Here is an 18595-nt window from a genome sequence, read left to right on the forward strand (position 1 = left end):
GTGCATACCCAAAATGGGACACATAGCCTGAATGCGGTCAGGGTGATAACCGGGAGCTAGGAAGTCATCCTTCCACTAGTAGAAAAGGTTACAGATTTCCGTATTACGACTGATCATCGTATGCGGTGTCTCCTGCAAATGTCCTATTCTTCCAATTGGAATTGAGATGCCATACCGTAACCCAAGCCTAGGTGTTGGCTTTAACATTAAGGTATTTTTAGACTAATAAGTCAATCAAGGAATTTTTTTGAAAAGAGGTGTCTATCACCAAGAAAAACTATTTTAAACAAATAAATATACCATCTAGAGAATTAGATATGAATTTCTTATACAGTCTTTTCATACTGTACCTTATTATGCTAGGCAGTATAGCTCACACTTTTTTTTCTTAAAATGACAAAACACAACAGTGAATCCAGATGCCTATCATGAAACTCACGGCCAGGAAACGGGTAGGAAACAACCAGTTGCTCCGTAGGATGTTCAGTGCAGTACCCCAGGTAGACCGTATAAGCTGGATTGGTTTTCAGTTATTTTTAGTCTGGCTTATTTATAAGTATGACTTATGTAAGGTAATAATTAAGAAACGTATATTTGGCCGCCGGTCTAACCTTAAATAAAGGTTACACCCGTGGTAAGACTTATTCACTTTTGGTCTGTAATAATTATCACTTTGTGGATCTGATAAACTCTAGTAATGAATTGTTCATTTTCAAGACAATAACCTGTAAGTGTGTGTGTGTGTGTTGATAAGTGTGGGGTCATAAAGGTGTTAATATATATATATTATTGTACGAGATAAGTGTTAAATAAGATTCAAGGTGACGTGGCCTCCTAGATACCTGACCCCGGATTTTGGGGCGCCACAAAAATGGTATAAGAGCCTTAGGTTATCAAATCTTCGAAACGATAGGAAATAAAATACGTAGATATAAGAATAATAATAATCAATTATAACTCAAGTCGAGTTTATCGTCATAATACATGGATAGTCTTGGAAATTTTATCCTCAAGGGAATTCCAACTTTAAGATAGTAACACCTTGCCTATTGTGTCAGGTATCAGCGGAGCCTATGTGGGAGGATGACCTTATTGAGGATATTATGGCCCCTGAGCGCGACCCTACTCCCGAGCCAGAGGACCTACCTATTGATGACTCAGATAATGACCCTACCGAGGATCCCCCGGAGGAGGAGACTAACTTCCCTACCCCTATAGCTGATGATGTTGAGGTTCCCTAGGGTGATGGCGTAGATTGGACAGACATAGAGATGTACCCTCCCTCGACCGTTCACCCACCCACACCTCACCCAGGGATACTGAGCCCCTTTCCCTCCACTGATGAGGATGAGGATGACGAGATGGAGGCACAAACTTATGAGATTTATGATATATCCTCCAGTGACCCGGACTCACCCCTACCAACCCCAGCGAACATGCATGTAGTTGTGCATGACTGGATAGTGGCTCAGCTAAATGATGAGATCACTGCAGCATCAGCCCGCATTGTAGAGCTACGACAGGCACTGACTGCCGAGAGAGCTATCAGGCTAGGCTACCCCGGGGAATTTAGAGTTGCTTCCCAGACTATAGCTCGCCAGGAGATTGATAGGATTGAGCTCCATACTCCAGTGCAAATGAGGATGACGAAGATGAGTGGATACATTCCAGTAGTTGATGCTAAGCTGATGCTAGCAGGAGTGATGAGGAGGGTTCGAGACCTCACACGCAGTGACTCAGACTGAGAGACCAGTGACCATATATGGACCTTGTAAAGGGTTGGGTGTCTTGTCACCAATTTTGTTAGGATGGCTAGTAGTAGATAGCATTCCTAGCCCTTCAGAGTACCCGGTGTATGTATTTGTTATTCAGTATTCAGGATTATATAGTTGATGTATTATATTTAGGAACACGTATGGATTTAGATGGTTGTTATTGTCCCCGAGACATAGTCTGGGAGACCCTATTATATATTATCTAGTAGTTATTAAGAAGTCATCTTATCTTGTTATTGCTCCTTGATAGAAGCATGCTAAATATTTAAATACATGCTTACCTACAAATGAATTAATCCAAAAGTAAAAATATGTAACTGTATTAACATCATTTCCATTATCAGAACGATGCCACCCCGGAGAAGAGGAACCAGGGCACAGCCCGCAGAGTCTGTTAACCAACGATAAAATGAACCTAGCCATATAGTGAATGAGGTAAGTGAAGAGGACCAAGACTTTAATAAATTTGATGAAGAAAGATATATAAAGAAAGAAGCTGAGGATACCCATCAGGGGAAACCCCATGAATGACTTTATGGAACTTTTAAGGGAAAATCTGAACCAACAGCCCCTTCAAACACTGCCACATGTTGTCCAACAAACTGCTGCTACCGCCTTCAGAGCGTTTAAGTCTCTCAAACCCCCAGAGTTTCTAGAATCTTCGGACCCCGTTGAGGCACGGGCCTGGCTTAAGGAAATAGAGAAGTCCTTCGATATACTATGTAATAACTCGAATTTTTGAGACCTTGTAAAACGTTTAATGAATAGTAACCCTGACGGGTGGGAAAAACTTTTGAGCCCACACTATGTAGTACATGAGAAAATGAGTTTCGAAGTTGATATTACAGTTATACGTACCAAATGAGTGTATGTAAATGCTATTAGTTTTCGAAGAAAACGAACTTTGAAAAATGACCATATTTACGACTCATCGAGGATTACAGAAATCCCAATACAATTATAAGATTAAAACCCTACAGATTTATATTCAAGTATGATAATTCAAAATATAAGGAATAAATACGAAAGGAATTACGTCGCGAACCATTTACGAGTAAGTATTACGAAAATACGTAAGTGATCGAGCGAACACGTAAACGATTAAATAAACGTAACGCACTAACTAACCATGGTAAGAAAGTAACCATGGTTACTTTATCAAATATTGAGCTAAACATAGGATGATCAAGCAAGCTAGCCAAATAGTGTGCTAAGGAAGCTAGCACATGTAGTTTAGCTTGTAAGCTAGCAAGCTACTTGGAATTATCCCCAAGATTTGCAACAAGGAATAAACCTAGGATTCAAACTAGGAGAATATCAAATCAATATAATATATCACCAATCTCATTTCCTAGAAGCAACCAAGGAAGAAAGAATAAAACTCCCCCCCCCCCTTCATTGTTTCCATTCAGCAATTTCAAGAAAAAGAAGGAAATCCAATTCAAAATCTCAAGTTCTAGCCATGGTAAAATCATCCCAATAATTCTCAAGCTTCCTAACAACCAAACTAAGGTAATAAAATTCTTTCATCTCCTTTTATCAAGTTTTGATGGGTGAAATAAAATCAAGAAAGTTACTAGTGAATAGTATGAATAGTAACTATTTTGTGGTTTCTTGATTTCAATGGTGGTTTTAGGTTCCAAAAATCATACCAAGCACTTCTAAGACTCAACCATCCTCAATAACACATCTCAAGATTTCAAGAAAGGTAAAAATCTTTGGCCCAACTTTATTTAAGATTCATTTTTAAGATCCATTTAGTATGTAGTTGTAAACCTAGTTTTAGAAGTGGTATTGCTGAAATTTTGATGTTTAGTTAAGTAGATGTGAGGTTGATTGTTGTTGCCTCAATAACATGATGTTCTTGAGAGGAGTTTGTGTGTTGATGATGAGATGATGATTTTTGGTGGTTGTGTTAAGAGTTAGGGCGTAAACGAAACCTCGATCATAAACGTAATTCTGTTAAAACAAACAAATCATAACTTTAAGTTTCTGCAGAAAGTCCCGAAGATTTAAACTATAGTTCCTTGAAAAGTAACCCTTTATTATGATAGACAATTTTATAAGGATCGTTTAAGCACTTGAATCGCTTGATTCCGATTTACGGATCAAAAGTTATGGCCATTTTACTAAAAGTGATTTACGCGACAAAAACTGCTACGAATTACGAACTTTGAAAATATAAAGGATCAACTTAAAAGTGTTGATAATTTATGAAATTTTTACAGAAATATTGAGTTTCCTAACTTCCATAAAAATATCAAGTGAAAATAATAATTTTTCAATTTTACAAAAATATCGGAGCCGAGACCGCGCGATTAGAAACTGTAGAATCCATAAGCGGAGCCGACGACGATAATGAAAATGAATCTAAGGTATTTAGAAAAATGAAGCGACCATGATGTGAAGAAGGACTTAAAGGAATAATAAGGGTAGTACAAATTGACAGGGTGCATAATAAGTAGCGCATGAGTGCGAGTCGCCGTAAATTAGAATAGGACCTAACGAATTGTGTTTATGATTATAGATTTCCGAGCAGAACATAGAGCATCCTCCACCTCGAAATACCCAGGCAAGTTTACGAACCCAACTCTATTTTTCTATTGTATTGTGAAAGGATTTTTTTACTATCATTGCATAAATACCATGCTTGCCATGATAAGTAGTAATTGAATTTTTCGCATAATGTAGCGATGTTGTACGATAAGGATATATCGTAAAATATTTAATTTCCGCTTTACGCGTGATGTATGATTATAAGACCGAGGGTCGGTCGGGATTTTAAGATGAAAACCCTGGAATCATTCCGGTGATATTATAGGACGATTACAAGTCCATAATAGTACGTTTTAAAGGGACTTAACGTCCACTTATGAAACATTAAAATACCTCAAACTTTTGTTAAAATGATTTCCCAACGATCATATTCCCTCAACTATATTTTATGGTTCGAATAATAAATACTATATACATAATTCTTTATTATGGGAGTAGTATACTCCAACGATTATTTATTTCAAACCTGATTAAACATTAAATATTATTAACTACGTAGACAGAAACTAGTTGAGGAATATTATTTTAAATATTCTTTTAGAGAGTAAACTCATTCGAGGTTTAATTATTTATCGATTATCGTGTAATTATTTATTATTCATTAAAGCGTTTATTATTGATTTAAAAATCATAGATCCTGATTTAGAATATACTTTCTGACTTCAAAAAATCATTCGAATAATTTCAGATCGTCGGAGATTATTATCCCGACTTAGTTAATATAGTTTCAAGGAGAAAATTTCCCCCCTTATTAAATTATCTGTTGACAACGGTCAACTCACATCCTTAGTACATCCTCCGAAAATCTCGGAATTACGTATATACATATATACATTTATATCTTAGTAAGATAAACTGTTTCTATCAACAAGCAAAACGCTTGGGGAACTTCGATGTGGTTCGAGTTCTCGAAATTGATAGAATTCTTTTTAAAGGACAAGGGAGGGGTAGACTCTGGTACTATGTGTGCTAGATGGACTACCAAAGGTACCGCAGGCAAAGGTACTCTGTGTACTCAGGAACTTGTTAAATATGTGTATACCCAAAAATGGGACACGCAGCCCGAATGCGGCAAGGGTGATAACCGGGATACGAAGGTGTCATCCTTCTACTAGTAGAAAAGGTTACTATTATCGTATTACGACTGATCATCGTATACGGTGGCTCCAATGAGTGTCCAAATCCTTTCAATTGGAATTGTGATGCAATACCGTAACCCAAGCCTAGGTGCTGGGTTTACTATTAAGATATTCGCAGGATAATAAAATCCCCTAAAGAATTGTTTTCATAAGAAGGTGTGTATCACCAAGGAAAACTATTTTCGAATAAAACATAATTATCATATATGATGTTTTACGTAAGTTATCATATAGTCATTTTTATACTGTACATTATTATGCTGGGCATTATAGCTCACACTTGTTTTCTTAAATTGACACAACACAACAGTGAATCAAGATGCCTGCCATGAGAATCACAGCCAGGAAACGGGTAGGAAATGGCCAGCTGTTCCGTAGATTGTTTGGTGTTGTACCATAAGTAGTCTGAATAAGCTGGATCAGTTTTCAGTTATTTTTAGTTCGGCTTATTTATAAGTATGACTTATGTAAGGTAATAAACAAGAAACGTATATTTGTCCGACGGACTAGCCTTAAAGGTTACTCCCCAGTAAGACTTAATCACTTTTGGGTTGTAATAATTATCACTTGATGGTTGAATTACTCTAGTTATGAATGGTTCGTTTCCAAGACAATAACATGTAAGTGTGTGTGTGTGTGTGTGATAAGTGTGGGGTCGGGAAGCGTGAGTATTTATATATTGTAGTGTGAGTTATGTTGTTGTAGTAGTTTAGATGGCGTGGCCTCTAAGATTCCTGACCCCGGATTTTGGGGCGCCACAGAAATGGTATCAGAGCCTTAGGTTATCAAATCTTGGAAACGATAGGATATAAAATACGTAGACATAGGAATAATAAAATAATCAATTATAACTCAAGTCGAGTTCATCGTCGGGCTACACGGGTAGTCTTGACAATTTTACCCTCAAGGGAATTCCGACTCTAAGTTAGTAACACCTTTCATATTATGTCAGGTACCAGTGGAGTCTATGAGGGAGGTTGACCCTGTTGAGGATGTTATGGTTCCTGAGTGTGACCCTACTCTCGAGCCAAAGAACCCACCCATTGATGATTCAGATGATGACCCTACTGAGGATGTCCCAGAGGAGGAGACTGACCTTCCTGTCCCCATAGCTAATGGCATTGATATGACCCAGGGAGATGTCGTAGGCTGGAGGGATGTAGAGATGTACTCTCACCCGACTATTCGCTCTCCTACCCCACCCCCGGGGATTCAAAGCCCTATGCCCTATACTAATGATGATGACAAGGATGGGATATATGCGCAGGTCTACGAGGCTTACGATATATCCTCTAGCGACCCAGATTCACCTCTACCACCCCCGGTGACTATACATGTAGATGTACACGACTGGATGGTGACTCAACTTAACGCTGAGATTACTGCGGAATCCTGCTCATATTGCGGAGTTACACCAGGCATTGTCAGCTGAGAGAGCCATCAGACTAGGATACCCAGGGGATTTCAGAGCTGCTTCCCCAGCCATAGCTCGCAGAGAGATTGATGGGATCGAGCTCCGTACCAGGGTTCAGATGAGGATGACAGCAATTGGAGGATACATCCCGGTAGTTGATGCAGAGTTGATGTTGGCAGAAGCGATGAGGAGGGTGCGTGACCTCACACGCAATGACAGTGACTGAGGGACTAGTGACTAGATATGGACCTTGAAAAAGGCTGGGTGACTTGTCACCAATTTTGATAGGATAGCTAGTAGTAGATAGCGTTCCTAGCCCTTCAGGGTACACGACTTATGTATTTCCATTTCAGTATTCAGGACAAGTAATGGATTGTAATCAGGCATGTATGAACTTAGTTAGTTGTTTTGTCCCCCAAGATATAAGTGGAAGACCTTACGAAATATATATCTAAGAAGTTATTAAGAAATGGATGTCCATATTATTGCACTTAAAAGGGAAAACATGCTAGATAATGAATGACATGCTTACATATGAATAAATTAATCCAACTGTTATAATTACAACTATGTTGACAAATTTTCATTATCAAAACAATGCCACCCCGTAGAAGAGGAACCAGGGCACAGCCCGCAGAATCTGTTAACCAACAACGGAATGAACCTGACCCTGTAGTGAATGAAGATAGTGAAGAGGACCTAGACTATAATAAATATGATGAAGAAGATTATGTAGAAGAAGATGCTGAGGATACCCATCAGGGAGGGAACCCCATGAATGAATTTATGGAATTGTTAAGAGCAAATCTGAACCAACAGCCTATTCCACCACAGCCACATGCTGCCCAACAGACTGCAGCCACTGCCTTTAGGGCCTTCAAATCTCTCAAACCCCCAGAGTTTCTAGGATTGAGATTGCAATACAGCCCGAATTATTGGAAAAGAACAGATTGTGCCAGAAAAAGTGATGAATGAAGGCAGAGAGCCAACAAATAGATAAGAGATTAATACCGAGAAAGATGATAAGGGAATAATGAGGTATTCCTACAAAATTTGGGTTCCAAATGTTCAAGAGCTTAAAGATGAGATCTTAGATGAAAGCTAGTTTGAGGAATAAGATTTAGAGCAAACCCTGAACGTGATAGTCAGGGAGGTCGCCATCAAGATAGAAGGAACCCATAACATGATGAAGTGGAAAATGAGGATTTAAAATATATAGGATGACCCCGATTATGGGGAGGAGGAGGGAATGTTCAGACTAAGAAAACAGAAGTCGAGTAAAGAAAGGAGACCCGAGACGGTACTCCTATACGAAAATTTATGACCTTTCTAGACAGAACTTAGACTATTATCCCCAACCACGACCCTGAGAAAACAATGCGGTGAGAAATTCTTTCAGGACCTTTAAGTCGCTAAGCTCTCAGAGTTCTAAGGAACAAGCTGACCCAGTCGAGGAAAGAGCTTGGCTAAAGGAAATATAGGAATCATTTGAGATTCTAAATGATTGACGAATCACAAAAGACTGTTTTTGTCACTTACCCTCCTAAGAGAGAGGCCACCCGCTGGTGAAAGTCCAAGGAAGGCACGGAGCCAGAGGTTACAATAAACTGATTAAAGTTCAGTCAATTGTTTTCAGGAAAGTACTTCCCAAGGTTATGGAGATAGTGTAAAAGCTTTAGAGCCAGAACAAAGGCGGACGAGTATGATGAATTATAAATCTAAGTTGTAAAAGTTGTCAAGATTCGTTCTGAGGACACGAATCCAGAATGACGGGATGTTCGAAATCAATGCTTATGTTGTGTTGGTTCATGAAATAATGATAGGAGAAAGGAAAATAAAAAGAAACTGAAGTGGAAAGGAATATAAAGGCAATAGAGTTTGAGGAATGATAAGGAAGTTGGGTATGAGGAAACCCTAAAGACTCGTAGCAATAGAAATAGAAAAGTATGTAATCGTCAGGATGAGGGTGATTCACCATGAGTTAAATTGATGGTTGAAGGCATAAGAGATACATATATTTTATCCCCTGTAAGTTGGGAGGATTTGAGGAAACCTTGAGATAGTTCGAAGGATAAATATTGAGACGCGGATAGACTGAGGAGACAAGGAAGTAAGAAATTAGGAAAATTGGATGAAGGAAGTGGCCTTCAAGAATGTGAAGTGTAAGACCGGTGGCTTGATACCCAGGAAGGGAGATGCCGGGTATGAGAGATATCCCAACATTGAGATGACTGTTGAGATAAACAACAAAAGTAAATACGGAATTATTAAGAAGAAGTTCATGTTGAACACGACCAATATCTTCCAGAACATCCTTGTTATCGTTACCAAATCAAGCAAGAAAAGTAGATAACCGTAGTTATCTTTTGGAGGCCATATTAATTGACCTCATTTTGAATACAGATGTTATTGTGAAATTAGGCATATACTATCGAGGTGGGAATGATTGAATAAGACACCCTTATCAGGGATATATGACTTAATTTATCCATGAAAGGATGCATGTACCTTTTTAAAGGTGGCATTAAAGATAGAACATCGGTAACTTAAAATGAATCCTAGGGTAATGCATAAAGGTTGGCATTTCACCCTTAATAGGGATAGTATGAGTTTTGAAAGTATGAATTGGAAAGGATTAAGGTAATAACAACCTTTAAGTATCAGTGGGGAAATTTTTTAGAAACATATAGACAATGGTTCTAGTATTAGTAAAGGGTATTTCGATATGCCCTGTATCTAGGGAATACAGGAGAAACGATTCAAGGATAGCCTTAGAGGTTTTACAAGGAGAAAGGTAATATTCAAAATTCTCAAGAGTAAAAATGTTGATAAAGGAAATATGACGTAATTATAATGATGCCAAGTGGGGCACGTGTTAAACCACGAGAAAGTATGGATCGAACCAGTAAAGGTTGAAATTGTTCAGGGCCATTAGGGCCTAAGATAAAAGATGTTCCAAGTATAATTGAGAGTCAGTCGTGGCAATGTTCACATCTAATGACTAAGGCAATGACTTATGGAAAAAAAATGGTGATTTTTTTTTCTTCTCACTAGGACTTAAGAAAAGCATTTTCATATAAGTAGTGATTGAAATGAGGTAGAAAATTTATTTGGAGGTGGTTAAAAAAATGACATTGATTGTAAGGAAATTTTACTATCAGGAAAGGTCAAAGAGGTGGCCGACACTTTAAGTGTAAGAGGAAAATTATAAGCACACGTGCCAGAGGGATACAGTAATGATGGTTAAAGCTGTGAAGGTTGTATTATGGTTTGAAAGATTGACATTTCTTCTGATGATTATACGATACTCAACCGTAATAGTAGGTTGGTAAAGATTTAATTCATGTTAGCACTGTGAGTGGGCTATCTATTTTAGAAGGTCCTATCTTGAGAATAATCCAGGACCATGTTTCAAAAAGACTAAATGAACCTTTGAGTTAAGTCTTCTATTGAAGGCATATGATTAAGAATGGTATTAACCTGCTATCGTTGCTTTGATTGAAACTCTTCTGCAATTTTATCTGCTTCATGTCATATGTACGCCAAGTTCAGGAGTGTTCTTCATGAATCATGGAATGGTGATTATGTTGCCTCCTTAGAAGAATTCGATACGACATGTATGGACTCCGTATGGTTAGCTATTAAGATTTCATAGAAAATGAATGACTACAGTAGGTCAGTGGTGGACCATAGTAATGCAGGAATGATTCTGCGAGTAATGAGCCGATTACAAGCGTGAGAGTTGTATTGGAATGGATGTTGAGATTGAGTACCGCTAATCGGGTCGTGGTGATATATAAGTCATAATTGATAGACTAATTAAGTCGATTGTCTACCTATTGAATATTTATTCCTTCTTATCAATAGAGAGTCGTATTACTATACGAGGAAGGTTGCGATGCAAGCATAGAATTCTAGTAACGATGATGTCTAGAATGAGATCCCAGATTCGATTTTCGATGTCGAGGGAGTTTCAAAGGTGATTGTGTATAAGCTCGAGGAAGAGCATGGGTCCATAGAATGATGGACGAAATAGCAAAAATATTTAAGCATGTGAAATGCGATGCGATAATACTTGATGTTGATATATATACGTATATGATTTGTTCTCCTATGACAAACCTCTATAGTTCAGAGGTAGATTCCAAGCCAGATATTTTGTGGCAGTATATTTTATATATATACAATTCTCTTCAGTTCGTTCTTTTCTCTCCTTTTCATTTCATATAAGCTGAGAAGAACAACCCTTCCAGAAGGGGAGGTATTGCCGAATGACTATCTGTGTGATAGAAGCCTAGTAGGATACCATCTATTGTTTAATTGCTTGTCAAGTACTAAAGGCTGGCCACCTTCTGTACTAACTATGCGATATAACAAGTGTTCATGATCATAGTGATCTCTCAATAAATTCTTTTACTTCTATATGAAGGACCAAGCTTTCGAAGATGGAAGCAGCTAAAGGAAGTAGTATCAGTACGATGGTATTCTGATTCTAACGCGTTCGTGATACTAAGGTTGACGTGGTTATTAAAAGGTTATAGAACGCTAACGAGCAAAAGTGTAACCAGTATAGTATAATGTACGGAAGATAGTAATGACTACAAACTGGAAAAGAATGGGTATTGAGAAGCAAAAGCCATAGTGCTAGAAGCTATGATGAGAGTCTGTGCAATAGACTTGAATGAATTTAGAATGATCACTTAATGCGGATTGAGTTTTCTTATGAAAATAGATCATATGTCATTATCGAGATGTCGCCTTATAAGATCCTTGAGGGAAGACAATGTCGATCTCCCTTATGAAATGATGATGTTGCAGATCGCAAGATGCTTAGACCAGCAGTGGTCCAAAGGACCAAGGATATAATAGATTTAATTATAGGACGGCTGGTAGTAGCCCAAGATGGGCACACGAAGTATGTTGATTTGATATGAAAGGACAAGAAATAGGAAGTAGGGGACCTAGTGCTGTTATAGGTATTCCCTTGGAAAGGATGGATGAGGTTCGGAAAGAAAAGAAAGCTAAGCCCACGAATTGTTGGACCCTTTGAGGTATTAAGACGTACTGGGAAGTTAGCATATGAGCTAGCCCTAACCCCGAACATGTAGCAAGTTCATAACGTGTTTCACGTATCAATGTTAAGGAAGTGTAATTCGGATGCCAGATAAATAGGAGCGTATGAGCGCATAGACATGCAACCAGATGTAACCTATATGGAGCAACCAGGAAATGTTATAGATCGAAAAGGAACAAGTGCTTTGGAGAAGGGTTATCAAACTAGTTAGAGTTTGATGGTAGAACCACAATGTGGGAAAATTTACTTGAGAGTTAGAAAGTGCAATGCTAAGAGAGCATCCATATTCATTTTCTATCCGATTCCGGGACGGAATCCTTTTAAGGAGGGGAGACTGTAATAACCCCAATTTTTGGAATTTTTGAAACCCTTATGAATAGTGATTTTGCTGATTATGCTGAATAAGAAAAATTTTCATGCCACACTTTGTAGGGGTTCTTTTATTGTTATTCTGAGATCTTATTAGTACTCTATATGGTATATAAGTGTATGTAAAGATCGCCAGAATCCAAATTCGAACACTTTGATTTTTCCCGAAAATCCACCAGATACCGAAAGAATTGAGTATAAGGTAACATGATTAAAAGGATTTAAATTCAAGGATTATAAGAGAGGAACATAAAAGGAATATAAAATATTGAGAAAGGTTTAAGGGAACCCAAGTAATAAGATCTCGGATATGATCCCTCAAACGACGAACGAAAACAAAAGATAAGCGAACCGTATAACAGATCAGCGGTCATTAGCCAAGTAATTAAGGGATTAATCAAAAAGGTAGTGGATGATGATGTCATCACATGACACAAGCTTGCTTGCATAAGCATGACAAAGGAGTTTTGTTTGTTGGGTGATTTTGGGCCATACAAAATTAACCATGGTAAAAAGGTTAAAACAAATTTCAAGACAAAAAGAAGAATCAACCAAGCAAATAACATAAATCAAAAAGAGAAGAGTTGACTTTGCAAGAAGAAGCTCTCGGCCAAAATAAACACAGCAACTTCAAACTGCCATATCTCCTTCAATACCCACTCAATGACACATCATAATCACTCGCATCACACATCATCTCAAAAGGCTCTGTCCAATCAGGTGCTGTAATAACTAGTGCAGTTATCAAACTCATCTTGAGAGTCTCGAATGCCGTCAAGCATTCATCATCAAATTTGAAAAGCACATCCTTCTAAAGCAAGTTGCACAATGGCATGGATATCTTCAAAAAGTCCTTGATGAAACGCCGATAAAAACCCGCATGACCAAGAAAACTACGGATTCCTTTCACAGAAATAGGTGGTGGAAGATTTTCAATGACTCCCACCTTGGCTTTGTCCACCTCGAGACCCTTGCTAGAGACCTTATGCCCAAGAATAATGCCTTCACGCACCATAAAGTGACATTTTTCCCAATTGAGCACCAAATTAGTTTTCATACACCTTTTGAATACTGCACGGAGATTATTCAAACATTCATCATACGAATGTCCAAAGACGGAGAAGTCGTCCATGAACACCTCGACATTATTTCCAATCATATCAGAGAATATAGCCATCATACATCTCTGAAAAGTGGTCGGTGCGCCACATAAGCCAAACGAAACTCTGCAAAAAGCAAATGTGCCAAATGGACAAGTGAAGGTAGTCTTTTCTTGATCCTCTGGTGCAATACAAATCTGATTATAACCCGAGTAACCATCCAGAAGACAATAATACTCATGACCGGCCAACCTGTCAAGCATCTGATCAATAAATGGGAGAGGGAAGTGATCCTTCCTCGTGGCCTTGTTCAACTTTCTGTATTCCATGCATACCCTCCAACCTGTGACTGTTCGAGTGGGGATGAGCTCGTTCTTCTCATTTGCTACCACAGTAATACCTCCTTTCTTAGGTACACATTGCATGGGGCTCACCCAAGAACTGTCAGAAATAGGATAAATGATTCATGCATCCAGCCACTTCAGAATTTATTTCTTCACCACTTCTTTCATGATAGGATTAAGTCTGCGTTGTTGCTCAACAGTCGGCTTACTACCCTCCTCTAGCAGAATTTTATGCATGCAATATGAAGGGTTGATCCCTTTGATATATGCTATAGTCCATCCGATAGCCGATTTGAATTCTCTCAAGATCCTTAAGAGCTTGTCCTCCTCACTACCTGAAAGGTCAGATGCAATAATAACAGGTAAAGTAGATGCATCACCTAAAAAAGCATACCTCAAGTGTTCAGGCAATGGTTTAAGCTCCAAGATAGGTGCTTCCTCAATAGATGGTTTGAGCTTTCCTTCAGCATTTTTAAGGTCAGAAGTACCAAGAGATTCAAATGGCATGTCTAGCTTTCGCCTCCAAGGAGAAGCATTTAGATATTGTAGTTGGTCATTGCCATCCTCATCATCACTGTCAAAATCCCCTACTAAGGCCTTCTCTAATGCATCAGACATTAACATACGATCAAGTTCTGAAGTAACCGCAGAATCAATCAAATCCACTTTTAAGCACTCATCATCTTTTGTAGGGAATTTTATTGCTTTGAATACATTGAACGTCACATCCTGATCCTGCACCCTCATAGTAAGTTCACCTTTCTGCACATCTATCAAGGTACGGCCTGTAGCCAAGAAAGGTCTCCCCAAGATTATGGGAATCTTCTTATCTTCCTCGAAATCCAGAATAACAAAGTCTGCAGGAAAGAAGAGCTTATCCACCTTTACTAGCACATCCTCCACTATGCCTCGTGGGTATGTAATAGAACGATCAGCCAATTGTAGAGACATGTAGGTGGGTTTTGGATTAGGTAAATTCAAATTTTTGAAGATCGACAACGGCATCAGATTGATGCTTGCTCCCAAATCACAAAGGCACTTGTCAAAAGACAACTTTCCAATGGTGCAAGGAATAGTGAAGCTACTTGGATCTTTAAGCTTTGGAGGTAACTTTTATTGCAGCACAGCACTGCATTCTTCCGTTAAAGCAACGGTCTCAAGTTCATCCAGTTTCACCTTCCTTAAAAGAATATTCTTCATAAATTTCGCATAACTAGGCATTTGCTCCAGAGCCTCAGCGAAAGGTATGTTGATGTGAAATTTCTTGAACACCTCCAGAAACTTACCGAACTGCTTATCCAGCTTTTGTTGTTGCAATCTCTTAGGGAAAGGTGGTGGAGGATAGAGCTGTTTCTCCCCTGTATTACCCTCAGGCAGAGTGTGTTCAACAGTAGTCTTCCTTGGTTCCGCCGTTTTCGCCTTTTGCTTAGCTTCTTCATCACCCGCTTCGGCTTCTCCTTCTTTTGCTTTTTCTGCATCAGCAACTTTTCCAGACCTTAAGGTAATAGCCTTGACTTGCTCTTTAGCTTCCTTCCTGCCTGGCACTTCAGTATCACTGGGAAGTATGCCAGGTTGACGATTAAGCACTGCATTGGCTATTTGACCGATTTGATTTTCCAAGGTCTTGATCGAAACCGCCTGACTTTTGCACAACAGCTTAAGTTCCTCAAAATCAGCACTAGTGGGTGGAGCTGCACCTCCTTGTTGAGGATATGATTGCCTTTGAGCATAATGATGTGATTGCTGGAATCCAGGTGGATTGAACTGTTTACTTATGCCTTGCTGGTATGGTTGCTGAATAGCATTTTGATTATTACTCCAGCTGAAATTTGGATGATTTCTGTTATTAGGATGATACATAGCTGGCACAGACTGCTGTGGTCGCTGATAATTGTTCACATACTGAACAGATTCATTAACAAGAGAACACTGATCCGTAGCATGAGAACCTGCACAAAGCTCACAGACCATAGCTATCTGATTGACTCCATAAGTGGCTAGAGAATCGACCTTCATAGACAGCGCTTGGAGCTGCGCTGCAATAGCTCTAGCTGTATCAACTTCCAAAACACATGCTACCTTCCCAGGGATCATCCTTTGAGTTGGGTTTTGATGCTTATTTGCAGCCATAGTCTCAATAAGATTATAAGCCTCAGTATAGCTTTTGGCCCACAAGGCGCCTCCAGCTGTTGCGTCGAACATGGGCCGAGATTGGGCCCCCAAACCATTATAGAAACCAGTGATCACCATCCAATCAGGCATTCCATGATGTGGACACATTCTCAATATCTCCTTGTAGCGCTCCCAAGCTTCGCACATAGATTCTGTAGGTTGTTGCGCAAACTGAGTAAGAGCACTCTTCATAGCAGCAGTCTTCTCCATTGGATAAAACTTCACCAGAAACTTTTGCGCAAGATCTTGCCAAGTAGTGATAAATCCAGCTGGTTCAGAATGTAACCAGACCTTAGCTTTATCCCTTAGTGAGAATGGGAAAAGCCTCAGCTTGATAGCCTCATCAGTCACACCATTATATTTGAAAGTACTGCAGATCTCGACAAAATTCCTTATGTGCATGTTGGGGTCTTCAGTCACAGCACCTCCGAAAGAAATAGAATTTTGCACCATCTAAATACTGCCCGGCTTGATTTCGAAGTTATTGGCCTCAATAGCCGGGTGCATGATGCTAGACTGAATGTCATCAATTTTAGGCTGAGAAAAGTCCATAAGAGTTGGATCTGCCGGAACTATACGATCACCCATGATTACTGGCTCTTTCTGCTCACTTCCTGAATCCGAATCTTCAAATTCTATCTTCTCCGGAATATCAAGAACTTCGTCTGTCTCCTCAGCCGTATCTAAAGTCCTCTTGCGAGTACGAGAACGTGTTTGCATAAACGCTTGCTAAAGTACCTGAAACACAACCGGAAACAATAAATAACACGTCTTAATCACTGAGTCCTAATGACCACTGATGTAATAACCCCAATTTTTGGGAATTTTTGAAACCCTTATGAATAGTGTTTTTGCTGAATGAGAAAACTTTTCATGCCACGCTATGTAGGGGTTCTGTTATTGATCTTATGGGATTTTATTAGTACTATATGAAGTATATAAATGTATGTAAATATCGTCAGAACCCAATTCCGAACACTTTAGTTTTTCCCGGAAATCCACAAGATACGGAGAGAATTGAGTATAAGGTAACAGGATAAAAAAAAGGATTTAAAATTAAAGGATTATAATAGAGGATCATAAAAAGGAATATAATGTATTGAGAAAGGTTAAGGGAACCTAAGTAATAAGATCCCGGGTATGATCCTTCAAGCGATAAACGAGAACGAAAGTTAAGCGAACCGTACAACAGATCAGCGGTCATTAGGCAAACGATTAGGAAGTTAATCAAAGGGATTAATGGGAGTGATGTCATCCAACCAATAGAAAGGAGACAAGGAAGGGAGGATGACATCATAAGGGTGACATAAGCATGACATGGAAGGAAGGAGGTGTGGTTGATTTAGGACCACACAAATTCAAGGGCAAGGTGGTAATTTGCTAAATCAAAAACAAAACCAAGCCAACCAACTAGCAAATCATTTCATCAAAAATCAAAAAATCAGCCAAGGCATTGTTCTTCATATTAGCTCTCGGCTTTTTGCCTTTTTCAAAGAAAAAAATTTCCAAAATCAAGATCCAAGCATCCTTAATTGGTAAGAAAATTCCCTAACCATCTTTATGCTTAGTTATGGCTATATCATGAGTTTAAGCCATTAATTCTTTCTCTAGCTTCTCCATTTAATCAATGAAGAAGACAATGAATAGTGTTTTCAAGTTTTTAACTTGAACTTTTTCTTGTTTTTCTTGAAGATCCAAGCTTTCCTAAGGCTTCTCCAAGCTTCTTAAGGCTTCCTAGCTCCACCCACCACTTCAAGGAAGGTATACCATTTCCAAACCCTAGGTTCATATATATTATAAGGTGATTTTGAGTAGTGGGTTGTTATGGTATCTTATTGTTATGATTAGAGTTTGAGGTTTGGTATGGTAGTGAAATGAGATGGTAATTTTGTGGTTTTGATTTAAAGAAACTTAAGTATGATTAAAGTTAGGTTTAAGCATATGTATGAATGATTAAAATTGAATTGGTTGGGATTGTTATGATGTGATAAGGATGGGTGTTTGTTGTGTGTTGGATTTGAGGATGGTTTGTGTTGATTGTGGATAGTTTAAAAAATGGGAAATCGCGTAAACATAGCCGTCGTAACGTCCGATTTTCTTTGGACTGTTTTTGTGCATAGCATTAGGACCCGAGAACCCCCTGCTAAATTGTGACCACTGCCATGTTTAGATAGCTCATGTTACGAGCTTCGTTTTGATATGTAGTTCGTTCGATTCCGATTTACGGTTTAGGGGAAACGACCGTTTCAAGTAACGGCGTTTCACGAACAAAACTTTTTCCCTCGCCTTACTTTGGAATGTAGGTTAAAGACCAAAAAGGGTTAATTAATGCATGAAACATTTATGGTAAGTGTTTTAGGCAGTTGGTAAGTCACTCGCGAAGGAATCGCTTTAAAACTCGTAAAGGTTAAATTATTAAAAATGATGGAGCCGAGGGTACCCGAGTGACTTAAGCGAATCAGTGAGCGCAAAACAAGCGTTAGAGTCTAAGTTAGTTAAAGTATAGAATTACAAGTGATTTTGGTTTAATTCCAACTTACTTGTTGTTTATAGGTTACCAGACTCGTCCCGAGCCATTCGTAACCCCCAGTCGCTCAGGCAAGTTTTCTACCCGTTATACTGTTGTTGTGATGTAAATATATGTATATGCAT

At 38.8% G+C, this 18595-nt stretch overlaps 1 non-coding gene across 1 annotated transcript; it reads left to right on the forward strand.

The window, feature by feature from the left end:
- The first annotated feature begins 16031 nt into the window (after positions 1–16031).
- Positions 16032–16138, forward strand: LOC141662825 (small nucleolar RNA R71). Its single transcript, XR_012550924.1, has one exon. It is a non-coding gene; the product is annotated as a small nucleolar RNA R71 (small nucleolar RNA).
- Positions 16139–18595: the final 2457 nt, after the last annotated feature.

The sequence above is a fragment of the Apium graveolens genome, chromosome 5, assembly GCF_009905375.1.
Source record: "Apium graveolens cultivar Ventura chromosome 5, ASM990537v1, whole genome shotgun sequence".
NCBI lineage: Eukaryota > Viridiplantae > Streptophyta > Magnoliopsida > Apiales > Apiaceae > Apium > Apium graveolens.